Below are 14,503 nucleotides of genomic sequence, written 5' to 3' on the forward strand. Positions count from 1 at the left end.
GATTCGCGGCTTCCTAGTCACCATGTTGCCCACGAAGGGACTGAAGGCACGCAAAGGAACTGGTCCCAGAAGTTTACCAGCATCAGAACCTGTTACATAGCCTTGGTCTTATTAGCCTCCATTTCGGCTAAACTCGAAAGGGAACATTCCCGATCTAAACAGTATCAAAACAGAAGTTATTTGTTCCCCAGACACGTTCGTGACGCCCTGTGGCCAGCCCGTTTCTATCTTTGCCGGTGAGTTGTCGTTTTGTTGGTGATTCGCCCCAAACTCCAAATCTCCCGAGCCAGGGGCTCATGTAAGAAACGCTTGACCACTACAGCCTATTGGACTACGAGTAGCCCCGCATATCTATTGACCTGTTGTCAAGGTCAGTCGAGTGGTAGCGTGCGAAGGCAGACTTATTCCGGCTTTCGTTCTTCTCCGCCGAAAAGAGAGAAACGACAGCAGGAAATAAATACGTCTGCTTTCGCAGGCTAGTCGAGTGGGCGAGCACGATCTCTTTTTGTGACCCCGCGTTCCACTGCACCAGCGGTTGAGAAACGCGTTTCCCGGTAGGTACATACTGTATATCATATGGTGGTTTGACTTCTACCCGTTTCCCGACCGCTGTTTAAGGGGTACTCGGGCCTTGGGAACGAGATTGGCGAACGCGGGAGAAGACTACTTCGCACGAGGAGAACCGACGCGCTCGTGTGTTCGACTGACCATGAGAAATGAAGGACCACTCGTATTCTATAGTCTATTGAAAATAAATAGTGAAGTTTTCGAATTCCAGTTCCCGTTTTATTTCGGGACAAGGTTTCGCATTTGAGGGTTGTCTTCGTGTTTTCGGTTTTTTTTTTTTTGCATTTTCAAAAAAGTACTTCTAATTCCCTCCTTTTTCCAAAAGGAACAACAGGCCATCCCACCCCCTCTTTATAAACACCCTTTTCACCAAGTTAGCTTGAACAAAATCTTTCTTTCACTTTATAAAGGCTACATGCTAACTTTTTGAAACGTCCAATGAAATATATTGGTTAAAGGCTAGTTTACACGTGAGCAGTTTTTATGTGACAATTTTTATTTTCTGTGTAGACGAGAAAAATTGGCCAATTTTTATGCGACAAATATATTTGCTAGGAAGCTGGCTTATTAGCTTTTATGTGACAAATAAAAGTTGTCACATAAGAAAACTGGTCACATAAAATGTGGCAAATATTGCGACAGCATTGGTGGTCCCAAGTCTCCGAATCTCCACTAGGCATGCGTATTTCTGCTGTCCAAGATCATTACTGGCGCACTAAACTTTGAACTGTTGAAAAATGATTGTTGTGCCATCTACACGATCAAATATATTTGTCGTTAAATTGCCCGTGTAAACCCGGCTTAAGCAAGGTTGATAACAAAGAAAACTTTGAAATGCGATTGTATATGGCGGGAAAGTGAACTACCGTATCTTGTACATCAGCTGATAACATTTTCCAAATGATAGCACTGGTACTTTAAAATAGTTAAGAAAAGATTCATGGCGCTGACACCGATCAGTTCATTAGGCAAGCAGCTATACTGATACAAACTGTCCTTCTGTACATTTTGGTGTTCTGTAGCAGTTACTACAGTATACCCTGGTTTATACATAGAATTGTCAACTACACGCAGTTAGATCCAAGAAGGAAGAAGAAACATTCAATTTTTTTAAAAATTGAAGACGCCGGCCGAGATTTAACATTTATTGGACAAGGTTGAGCAAAATGTCGCGATTTGTCAGTGGTGAGCAGATCAATTATTCGCCGAAGCAAAAGGCTGAGGCAATAAGTGAATCTGCGAGACACTGACAAAGCACGATATTTTGCGAACACCGAGTTCAATAATTGTTTTATCATTCGATCACTGCATTTGCTTTGCACAACTGGGAACTGCGAGCTTTCTTGCTGAGGTGATGCAGACGAAAGCATAACTTCGCCTTCGATGATACGAGCTGTTCTTCATCCAATTCTCTTTCTTTCAGATGTTACCTAAATACAAACTTTCGTTGCCTTCTTTGTATTCCCGCTGTTTTTTGTTTGTTTGTTTGTTTGTTTGTTTGTTTTGGAAGCCGGGTGGGCCTTGTAAGCAAATCAAACCGCCCTCCCACAACTCTGGAAAACAGCTGTTATTTTTCTCGGAAGTGGACATAACTACGCATGAGCAGAATATGCGCATATGCAGACCATCATTTGTAGGCAGTTACTTGCAGATCGCGCGCCGGGCTCTCGGCAAATGACAAGAAAGAGAAAAATTCATCAAATGATAATACGTTATAGCATTGAAGCAATATTCATGCCTTGATACGTCGATTGCACTGCTAGGCAACAAAGTCAAAGGCTTAGCCAATCAGATAAACGTATTCCGCTTTGTATTTTTGCAGCTGCAAAAACTAACTGAGGAAATATTACCTGAGCAGAACATTTACAGTTAATATCATTTGAAACACTCTCCTCCTACCCCGTGCTTTAACATTAGGAAGAAGAAAACAGTCGACAGAATTTTCGAGAAAGCAAAACAAAGACGGAAGGCTGCAGTGAAAAGGTTAGTGAAGCAACGGTCTTAGACCAGTATTCATCGAATGACTGTATTAGATTTTAATTTGATTCATCAATTGTGAGCTACCACAAAATGAACACGGAAAAAAGTAACCAAAATCTATAGTTAGTATTAAATAGGTTTATGACGCAAAGCACATTTTTTCCTCTCGTATATATCGTTGTTTTGTTGAATGTTTGTAGCCAAAGTTTGCATTTGTTTTCATCCTCCTCATTATTAAAGCTAAACATCAAATGCACAGAATGAAAGTGTAACCCTGTGATTACCAATAGTAAATATGTTAAATTTGGTAAAAAAAAAAGCTGACAAAACCAAACAAAATAATAATGATGTCCGACTCGTCATCAGCCCTGTGTGTTTTAAATTTTCGATGCTATGCACGGTTTCTTTCGAGCGTAACTCGCTTATACCTTGGTATTAACTCAGCTGGTGTTTATGTTTAAAACCCCGAGTTTTTATCACATTGATAGTAAGATCAATAACAAAGAAACCTATCTAATGAAATCTATTGTAAGCTGTCACTTCTAGTGTCAATCACTACATTGGTTGCATCACACTGGAAGTTAACACTTGTATGTACATTAACTTTTGGTGTTTAGGCTGATCTGTTGTAAGGCGCTGCACAGCTTGTTTTCATACAGCCGTTCAACAATGGAATCCTTTTTTGCCGAAATAAAAAGATTCTTTTATTCTACCGAGGCACAGATCAAGCTTCTTATTTCAAATCCGATGTAAAATAAAAAATATCACTCCGCTTAATTTTGACTATTGTAAATAATTTGCAAAATTTCACAAAAATAACAGACTTTTTTTCCAATTTACCCAGCAAACAATTTACTTGGTTAATTTTGTCGCTATTTCGTACCAGTCATGTGATCAATAATTAGAGAGGCGTTCGTCAAGGCTGTCCACTCTCGGGTATTCTATTTGTCCTTTGTGCTGAAATCCTAGCCAATGCAATAAGAACTGACAAAACTATTTAAGGAATTAATATACACAACAAAGAATTTAAGCTTTCTCAATATGCCGATAACACAACTGCCTTTGTCTCTGACCTAAAATCTGCAAATAACTTGTTCCAATTATTGTCCAACTTTCAGGAATGTTCAGGCCTAGAGATTAATAAAAGCAAAACTGAAGGTATGTGGTTTGGCGCGAACAGAAACAATACAACAGAGCCCCTTGGAATAGCTTGGCCTTCCAACTCAATACTCGCATAAAGTATTCATTTTTCACATGATGATGAAGTTGCATATAAGAAAAACTTCGAACAAAAACTGAACTCAATGAAAAGCCTTCTCAACTTATGGTATCCTAGAAACCTCACTTTATACGTATAACGATTCTAAAATCTCTCGCAATCTCTAAACTTGTATATAATACATCAGTGCTCACCTTTCCTTCGAAATTTGTCAACATGGTAAATCAAGGAATTACCCAATTTGTGTGGAACAAGAAAGTTAAAATAAAACAAAAGACTATGATCGGCCCGAGAGAAAAAGGCGGACTGGATATGCCTGATTTTGAAATAATCAACGACGCACTTAAAGTTTCCAGTGGATAAAAAGGCTGAACGACAGTAATGAAACTTCAAGTTGGAGCTACATACCATTGAGCTACCTAAGGGATGTTGGAGGCTTGTTTCTACTTCAATGTAATTTTGACCTAAAAGCACTTAAAATTGAAATACCACTTGCTTTTTATTCGGAAGCTCTCTACGCTTGGGGAAAAATAAATTATTTTTATCCTAACACCAAAGAACAAGTTTTGAACGAAGTTATTTGGAACAATCGCTTCATTAAAGTTGGTGGTTTTTCTGTTTATTACAAAAAATGGCATGAAGCCGGAGTCATTAAAATCAAAGACATTTTCCAAAACAATGCTTTTCTATCTTTTCCTGAGTTCTGCTCTAGATTTAAAATCAAAGCTAACTTTCCTACGTATCATGGATTATGCCACTCAATCCCTAGAGAATGGGTTAATATCCTAAAAGGAAATATCCAGGCGCCTTTGGATGGTAAAGATAACAATAGAATACCTTTGAATAAGCTCTCTTGCAAATCGGCTACACGATTCTTTGTCAAAAAAAAGTTTGTAACACCTACTGCCGAAAAAAGGATGGTAAAAGCAAATTTGAATGAAAAAACAATACAACTCATATATAGCCTTCCCTTCAAAGTTACTAAGGACACCAGACTTGCCATCTTTCAATTTAAAATTATACATCACATTCTGCCAACAAACTCAACACTTTTTAGAGACGCACTTAAAGAAACCGATAAATGTCACCTATGCTCTGAAAGACAAACACTAGCTCATCTTTTCGCTTCCTGTTCAAACGTTAAGAGCTTTTGGTCTCATTTTACTAATTGGTGGAATTCCAAAAACTCCGAGCCAATAACTCTTGATGAAAACATGATCATTAACGGTGTTGCCAATGACTTCTCTCGTCGACTTGGTTTAAACCTCTGCTTGATTATCGCAAAACATTACATTTACACTGCCTCTAGAAAAGAAGAAGAGTACTACTGGGAAGCTTTCATGGCCGTTCTTGAAAGTAAAATTCAGATAGAAATGCATAAATCTAAGAAACAGATACAGTTGTAATCCGTAACAATAACTATAGAAATAAGTATACAGCTATTTCAATTAACGTTGTCCGGATCAAAGCTTAAAGAAAAAACTAAAAGGAAGTAGGGGTAAAAAAAGAGGGAAACTGCACGGGCTAAATATAAAAATATAAATTAAAATAAAAAACGAAATTTTTTTTTTTTTTTTTTTAAAAAAATAAAAATTTAAAAAAAATTATAAAAAAAAAAAAAAAAAAAAAAAAAAAAAAAAAAAAAAAAAAAAGCCCCCCCAAAAAAAAAAAAAAAATGTGTATTTTCCCCCCGGAGGGTTATTTAAAAATATATATAAAAATATTTTTTATAAAAAAACAACACCCCTCTCTTTTTTTTTATTTTACCCCACAACAATAATTAAAAAAAAATATAGAAATAAACATATATAGAAATAATAGATATAATAACAACAACAAAAGTAGGCACCCAGGTTTCCTGTTCTCTGTAATATATTCTTTTTTATTTAGTTGCTGCATGCCCTTTGTGTAACGTAAATTATTCTCTGTAAGTAAGCTATGTATTGTAATGTATTGTAATTGTAAGTAAGCTATGTATTGTAATGTATTGTAAGTCAGTGTTAATCAATAAACTGCTTTATCTAAAAAAAAAAAATAATAATAATAATAATAATAATAATAATAATAATAATTTTAATAAAATAATAATAATAATAATAATAATTCCTCGCGAAGCGAGGCCGAAGGCCGAGGTAGGGGGTGTATAATTTTTTCCCTCAAAGGGCTCAGGCGGGATGAAATCTCGTGTGGAGTTTACGGTCATATATACTAGTTATGAACGCTTTCGAGTGGTATATTATAGATTTTCGTTTTTTTTTTTTTTTTTTTTTTGTTTTTGGGGGGTGTGTATATGAAGAAAAAAAATGTGAGGGGGGGTTATTTTTGATTTTTTTTTTTTTTTATAAAAAATTTTTATAATCGAGAGGGGTGTTTTTTTTTTTTTTTTTTTTTTTTATATATATATATATATATTTGTGAGCTTGGTGTCGATCTGGCGGAAATGACGTCACACGGCCGCGCGCTGGTGGCCTAATGGTGTGAGCGTCGAACTTCAAATCAGATCTTCGGGACTGAGGGCGGGGGTTCGAATCCGGCTAAGGTTTTTCTTTTTTTTTTTTTTTTCTTTTTTTTTGTGTGGGTTCGAATCCTAAGCCTTCCATTTTTATCGTTTTTCTTTTCAAAATAACACTGATTTCCACATTATACTCCCTCAACGCCTATTCAGGCTATAAAACTTTCATGGCCATCAGGGGCGCGCGGGCGGAGGGTTCGAATCCTCCTGCCGTTCGTTCTTCTTTTTTTTAATGCCCTGAAATAAATGTCCAAAATGCGAATATCCAATAATTTGTCGATGATTTTGAAAATAGCCTGCGCTTCCCAACGCTTTATAACTCTTAACGAACCAGAAAGAGCCGCCATTTTCAAAGCGGAGTAGACCCTGGGAACGAGGGTGTCGCGGCCATGTCCGTTACTAGGCAACAATAACAAATCACCGGTTAAAACCGGTTATCACTCCTTATTTATAACACCCCCTCCCTCCCCAACCCAGAGCTTCGCGAGGCCCTGCGAGTCACGTATTACTAGTAATAATAATAATAATAATAAAAATTACGTTATCAAAACAAGACCCGGCGTTTGATTTTTCTATATGCATTTTTTTAGTTCATCAAAGAACATTATTAAAACATTATGTACCAGAGGATCAATAAACAAATCAAACAAATGCAAATGTCTTGCCGATTGCGGGTTTTTTTTAAAACCGTCCTCAGGGCAACTGACGAAAACACACAGAGCAAAAACCATTAGCACGCTCTGTACAAACTTAAGCGCTAAAAGATTAAAGGAGCTTCGTCAAGGACCATGCATCTTAAAAAAAATGGCATTTTTTCAGGTTTGTCTAGCTTTTGCAATCCATTTTAATCTTGCTTAGCATTACGTATACCATCCCTGTTTATTTACCGTTTAATATTACTTCTTAGGTGTTTTACTGCGTTAGAAAGCTACCATTTGATAGCAATTGTATGCATCAGAAGATAACATGAAATATCGTAAAAAAAAACTCCTTTCTAAGTATAATGCACGTACCAAATGCGTTAAATAAGGAACAAATGGGCAAACGTAAATTATTGCATCCTGAAGTCTGATTTTCACTAGTGACGCAAGCACAAGCGCAATCATAACAGCTCTTATTTCACCAACGGCATCGACGCAAGCACAAGAAAAGGTACAATTTTGATCCTTGCGCTTGTGCTTATGCTTGTGTCAAGGCTATTTTCACGGTGAAATAAGAGCTGTAAACCAGGCTTAACGATTTAGCGCTCGCGACACTCATTTATAAGTGTGCGCGAGACAATATGCACCTGCTCCTCACTATAACTTTCTCTCACACAAAAAACGTCAACATTTAATCTCAGAGGACTGCAGTTCCTTGAAATTTAAATCAATTGAAGTATTTAATGAATGTAGGCTTCCTTGCCGCGTACTGCTTTGAGATAACTAAAGAACCTTAAAATGAAAATAAATCAATAGTGTGAAAGCATTAACATTTGCAAAGGCAAACGATGTCAGTTTTCTGACAAACGTTTGGTTGCTTAAGGTCAGGTAAGACTCTTGCCACAAAATAAATTTGTACGCTATAGTCTTAATTCAGCTGTTGCCATAGTATAAATTAAACTAAAAGAAATTTCTCACAATTAATGCCCCAATATTAAACAACTCTCGTACGTACAAAGGAGGTGAGAGAAAAAAATGCCACCACCACCATGAGGTTTAACTTTTTCCCTCGCAATTGAGTGGAGGCAATTAACTGTGCTATAATCCTGACTTTCCTTTGAGGTGAAAGAAGGGTAATTTTTGTTGTAACTAAGGTGTACCACGAAGTGTTTTGGTTCAAGAAAGAGCTACTGACCCGTAACTGTCAGTGTCCGTAATAATGACTTCAGAGTTATTTTAAATCGCCTTCACTTCGGGGCGTCACTGACCACAAAGACAAATTGTGAATACACGAACATTTTCATAGTTATAAGCTATCATCTAGGAAAGGTTTAGTTTATGCTGTAAATCTCAACAACAAAGAAATAACATGCTAGTCACGTGACTCTCTGATATCTTCACTTACACACTGAATATGTGTAATAGTACTATAACCCACATTACACAATTACAAATAAAATTAAACCATTAGGAAAAAGTTATTCACCATAAAAAAACGTCACACGATTTACCTATTGCGTTTTTTCTTTATTTATTGTCAGGTCAAGAATTTGTTAAAGCATAACATTTCAGGGCACACGTGCGAGTACTGACACAAAGAAAACCGAGCAGTCAACATGAACAATTCCACTCAAATCGATTCCGACAATCAATCGTCGTGCCCACACGCCGTTTCTATATTGTTCACTACGGTCATGGCTATCATCACCTTAGCGGCTTTCATTGGAAATATTCTCGTGTCTGTTGCAGTGTACAAAACACCAAGCCTTAGAACAAGCACCAACTACTACTATGTCAACATGGCGGTTTCAGATTTCCTCGGCAGTCTCGCCACTTGGCCTGTGTATTTCACTGAAGGGATCATGTCCAACAGTGGTAGTCTACTCCAAGGTGTCCTTGCTACAGCTGGATGCAAAATAGGAGTGTTTTTCAGAATGGTGTCGTATATAGTATCCATTTTAAGCCTGGTATTGATCGCCGTTGACAGATTCGTCGCTGTAGTATTTCCATTACAGGTGACTCCTCTCACACGAAAGACAAGAGGCGCTTTACTATTTGCGACATGGCTAATATCGATGGCATACGTTTCTCCTGAGTTGAACTTTTTCAAAATGGAAAAAGTTGGTCAGAAAACGTTCTGTAGATTTGCGTGGAATAACGTTGCGATTTTGACTTTCTACCTTGTTGGCATCGTCATGTTTTTTGTTGCACCATTGATTGCTATTATTGTTCTTTATTTTCGTATTATGCGCGCTTTGAGAAGAGCGAAACCAGAAAGCCATACAAAAGTTGGCAACCCTCAACAAAAAAGAAAGAAACAGAACCAAAGTATCATGAGGATTTTCAAATCGATCGTGGCAGTCTTCCTCGTTTGCTATTGCCTTTTTTGCATTTGTGTAACTTTAAAAAGTTACTTTCCCTGAGGTATTTATCAAAGATAAGTGCCATATAATCATAGGTTTCTCTTACTATGTGTTTCCTTTACTTAGCTCAGCAATCAATCCGTTTATTTTGTTTTCATGTAGTTCTAATTTTCTTCATGCTTTGCAAGTGTTGTGCCCGCTCTCTCTTTGTAAATGCCGTTCATGTCGCAAGATAGAAAACGGTTCACAGCGCCAAGAAAATGTTGGCTTACAGGAACTCGTGTGACATGCACTCTCACAGTCAGTGACATCAAATGGCGCGCCAAATGCATATGACGAACTGGAACAAACCTTGAAAGAAGAACTGGAACAGAACTAATGAAATACGAAGGGAACATTTATCTTTCTACAACAACAATATCACATACCTCGGTACCATAAATAAAAATAAATTCTACATATATGATACAAACTACCTGAAATAACTATAAGATTAAACGCTATTCAGTAAAAGGAACCATTCAAAAATCTGAATAATAGAAATATACATGTACACGGAAGAGTCCAGAGACAACAGGGGTTCCGTCTTAGACAGGCCAAGTGATAGAGTCTACTTCAAGTGTCATAGCAGCAAGAATTTAAGTGTGTCAGTGATGGCTTCTGACAAGCTTCTTATATCTTGTAGGCGTTGCATACTTTTCAAAGGGACTTTCTAAATTTTTAATTCGGCCCCCAAAGTGAGGAGAACGAAATTTTTCGTAAAATAGGTCTTCAGCTATTTTTTTAAAATTTGGGATGTTCTTTTTCAAGAGAAAAATGGGTTACCTGTCTATTTGCGGTAATAATGCATTTATTTTTAAACAACTGCCACATGAGCAGTGATATGCCGCGACTGGTCATGCAAATGTAACAGAAAACAAAGTTACAAAACATGGTTGATGATGATGATGATGATGATGATGATGATGATGATGAGGAGGAGGAGGAGCATGATGATGAACTTTGTAATAGTGTCAAAAATGAAACGATAGCAGAATCAACTCACTAATAAGTCCCTTATAAGGGACATACAATATTGATTCTAGAAAGAGAAAACACTCTAATTTATACAAACAATACTATTTAATCAAGTTAAAATAATACTAATGATTCTTAATAACCGACCTTCCACTTATTCTCACTCAGTGAACAATCAATACATCTGTCAGTCAAACTCAGCAATAGTTACTTTCCTTATAATTATACTGGACTTTCAACAAAGAAAGTAGTCTTCTGTGTCTCTTCCCTGAAGAGAAACAATTAACTATAAAATTCACTGCCTTTCATTTAATTTTCAATTGACTCTACTTGGTGCTTGCGCTTCACCAAAAGGCGGGAAGATGTCCAGAAATTAAAAATCTCCACTGCTTCATCCTACAATGAATGACAGAACGTGGCCATCGTCAAGTTATTTTATGCAGTAGATTTTTTTTGACATAGCTGAAATAATTTATATGTGTATTGTTTTGACACAGTGAAGTAAATGGAATGCCAACTCGACAAGGGAGTGAGTTACCAGCAGTGAGTTAACGCCGGTGAGTTGCAATATCTTGACATTTCAAGACCCTACAAAAAATTTCAATATTTTGCCCGTAAAAGATCCTGCAGTCAAAATATTGAAATTTCAAGATTCTGCGGGCAAAATTTTGAAATTTTAAGATTTTGGCTGCAACATATTAAAATTTCACGATTCTGTAACTCGCGTGTAATTTAACTCACTGTAACACGAGTAATTTAACTCACGATACATAGCTCACCGAAATGGCATACCCCAATTCGAAGTGCGTCTTACTAACAGTTCTGTAATAGACGAATGTTTTGTCAGTTCGCCACAACCGATTAAAATCAATTGCTGGCAGTTATTTCTTGCATGCAAGCTTATTCATGTAGTCCAGTAACGTAAGCAATGTAAAATTAACGTGCCGTGGTACAGGACAGGCAGAAACAGTCTGCTGCACGTTCCTGTTCTAATCTTCTTTCCGACAGAGTAATATGTTTTGAAACTCCTTCCGCATAGCTCGGTTCATGACGCCATAAATTATAGGGTTTATCCACGAGGAGATAAAAGAAAAAACCACAGGAATGGACCGTGCAGTGGTAGGGATGTATACATCAAAACCAAATATTAAAACCGCAAAAGCAAATGAAGGAATCCAGGACATACCAAATCCGAACACAGCAGCAAAAAGTACTCGACAGGTCTTTATATCTTGTGCACGTATTGCTCCTTGGTTGTTTGCAGTATGTTGTAGAGAAGGGACGATGGCCCTGTTGTGTTGTCTAACAACGCGATACACACTGCCATAACCAAATATCAATACTAACAGTGAAAGAAAATTAAAAAATGCAAAGCTGATATAATCAGCCTTCTCAGCAACCTTATCGCGATAACTTCCTCTGCAAAATAAGCTGTTAGGATTCCATTTTTGGCTAGTTTGCGTTACGAAATCGAATGTCAGATAAAAGACAAGCACAAAAAACCAAACGCAGACAATCGACGCGATAGTTTTCTTCTTACTGCAGAAGACGGGGTATCGTTGTGGCTTTACAACACAAAAATATCGATTAATTGAAGTAAGTGCCAGAGTAAAAAGCGAGACCATCACCCAGATAGTCAAAAGAAAACCATTGACCTGACAAAACCCGTAGCCAAATGGCCATCTGCGTAAACCAGAAGCGACTGCGACAAAAGGAAACGCAAACGTAGCCACCATTATATCAGCCACTGCCAGAGACAAAACGTAGAAGTTAGTAACAGTACGTAATCTTCTGTTTCGGTAGAAAGCGAGGCAAACGAGCGAGTTTCCTGTGAGCGTCAAAATTGTCATAAATGTTAGTAGAACGGTGTGTATGATGACTGCCAACGGGCCTCTTGAATCGTCTGGTGTCTGTCCCATTGCTTGCCGTAAAATAGAAGCTATTTCAAACGTTTGTACGCTAAATCTAGTACGTAGAGAAAAAGATTTTTAACAAGTTCAACTGTCTTTCCCTCTTGTATTCGTCGAACACTTTTTTGCTTGAATAGTCAAGTTTAAGATGAGTAAATGCAATCTTTGCAGGGCAATTAAATGTGCGAGGATAAAATCGGCATGATGTATCTTCTTCAACCAATAGGGAAAATTCATCTATGGTTTTAAAATTAATACTTATTTAAAATGTTTACAGGATGTTTGGAATCGAATTGTGAAAACTTTGTAAAAGTTAATTTGCATGCAATCTACAAATTCGTGTTTACATTAAAGTATGGGGCTCAATTGGTGATAATTATACCCTCCTCGAAGATTTGAGGAGAAGCAGCTAATGTATATCTAATCAAGAGGAGGTAATCCCCATTCCTCACAAAGAATATTTCGGCAAATTTTATTTTGTTTAAGGCTGACACCTGACCAAACAATTGACACACCAAACTTTTCACCGATTACTGTGAGGAAAAGTTTGGCTATATTTGCTTGAATGCTTTTTAAGTAAAATAAGTTGTAATTTTACAATCTGAATGAAAAGTTTTAAAAGTAAAAATGAGCCAAGGAACGCCTTGTGGGGGTAAGTCGCTCTTCTTCGTTTCAGAGTGTTGTTCTTTTTTCTTTCTCTTGTTTCCATAAAAACAAGGAAAGAAACTATCAAACTAATCACACAAGTCAAAATGATTATGATGTGTTAAAGTCTCAAAGAAAAAACAATGAAATTCCACAAGCAGTAAGATTAGTGTTTTAATTGTCATAAGCTTTATTTTTGAAAGAGATTAAACCAAACCAAACGAAGAAAAATCTATTTGCTATAATTGCTCTTTTACCTTCATACACAGCCTCATGTCCCACGCGTTGTTAACAAAGGGTGATCATTTATCAGAAACTTTATACAATTTGACACATTAAGATGAACAGTAGGATGAATGGTAAACAGGCAAGGGTAGAATATGCGCTTTTCCAACTATTTTTTTGTAATGGCTTGTCTGTATAATTAAAACACTATTGTGTCAATTTACTTTAAGGTAAACGATTAGTGTGATAAAAAAAATCATTCAGAAACAACATGGAAAGCTGCTATGTTGCGTTCAAAAGAGCAGTAGTTAAATTTCGCATTCTGTCATAACACTTTGTAAATCAGCACAAGAATTGCTTTATTAAAATCAATTTGACCTACAACATATACACCTATATAACAAGTTGCTAACTAATCTTGTACACAGATGTCTACTTACCACGGTAGTACACATCTGGTCAAGTGCGTTCAATTCGCCAATCTGATTGGTTGATAAACAGCTTCAGCATTTGCGCGCGAATGATGCAAACTTTGTTTCGCACGCGCGCACCGTGCGTTAGCTAGTAGGAAAATATTTGGTTTTAAAGGCTTTTCTACAAACGCGTCGTGTTTGAACGTTACTAATGCGAAAAAGCTATAGGTATGATTTTGTAGTTTAAGCTTGTTAGAACAAAATGTTTTAAAACGACGATATTCGTGGGTAAAAAGATAGGCGAAAAACTTTGCAAATTTGACGCGTACTTGACGCATACAGCTAGCTTGTACGCGTCAAACACAGCGCGCGCTTTCCCCACCGTTTAAGGCTGGTTTGAGTGTTTTAATTTATCAGCAAAAACACGACTGGCGGCTTTTTTCTTCCTTAACTCTATTTCAAGATTGTGTTACTTGTATTTCCTTGTAAGGGAAAGAGGTTCAATAGCTATTTGCAGCGGCCAAGTGAGCTTTTGATCTACTAAATTGCCGAGCATGCGTAGTCGTGTCGTGTGTCACATTTCTGACACATTTGACGCGAGCAAAATCCGAAAAATTCTCCAAGGGTTGAGAAGATCTGGGTACGAGATTAGTTGCTAACACTAAAACAAATTAAATTAAAAGAAAACAGTCATGTGACTACTTGTTAATAATACACACAGACATGCACTATGTACATGCGTATGTACGTGTACGTATTACTACTCTATAACGGTGTTTTATGCTGTTTGCAACCTAGGTTAATCTGTTTTACCCTGAAAATAACACTCTTTCAATCACTTTGAAAGAGTTGAATCATTTAGAAGGATTTTCTTTTTAATCAATTGAATTGGTTTATGTCATTGTAAAAGTATTATCTTCAGGTTGAAACAGATTAACTTAGGTTGGGAACAGATATTACCTGAAAACCAATTTGACCTACAACATATACGGTTAAACAATGCTGGTCAAA

General features: G+C 37.0%; 1 pseudogene; it reads left to right on the forward strand.

Moving 5' to 3' along the window:
* The first annotated feature begins 8,535 nt into the window (after positions 1–8,535).
* Positions 8,536–9,568, forward strand: LOC144654982 (QRFP-like peptide receptor; annotated as a pseudogene).
* Positions 9,569–14,503: the final 4,935 nt, after the last annotated feature.

The sequence above is a fragment of the Oculina patagonica genome, chromosome 5, assembly GCF_052425735.1.
Source record: "Oculina patagonica isolate OP01 chromosome 5, crgOcupat, whole genome shotgun sequence".
NCBI classification, from domain to species: Eukaryota; Metazoa; Cnidaria; class Anthozoa; order Scleractinia; family Oculinidae; genus Oculina; species Oculina patagonica.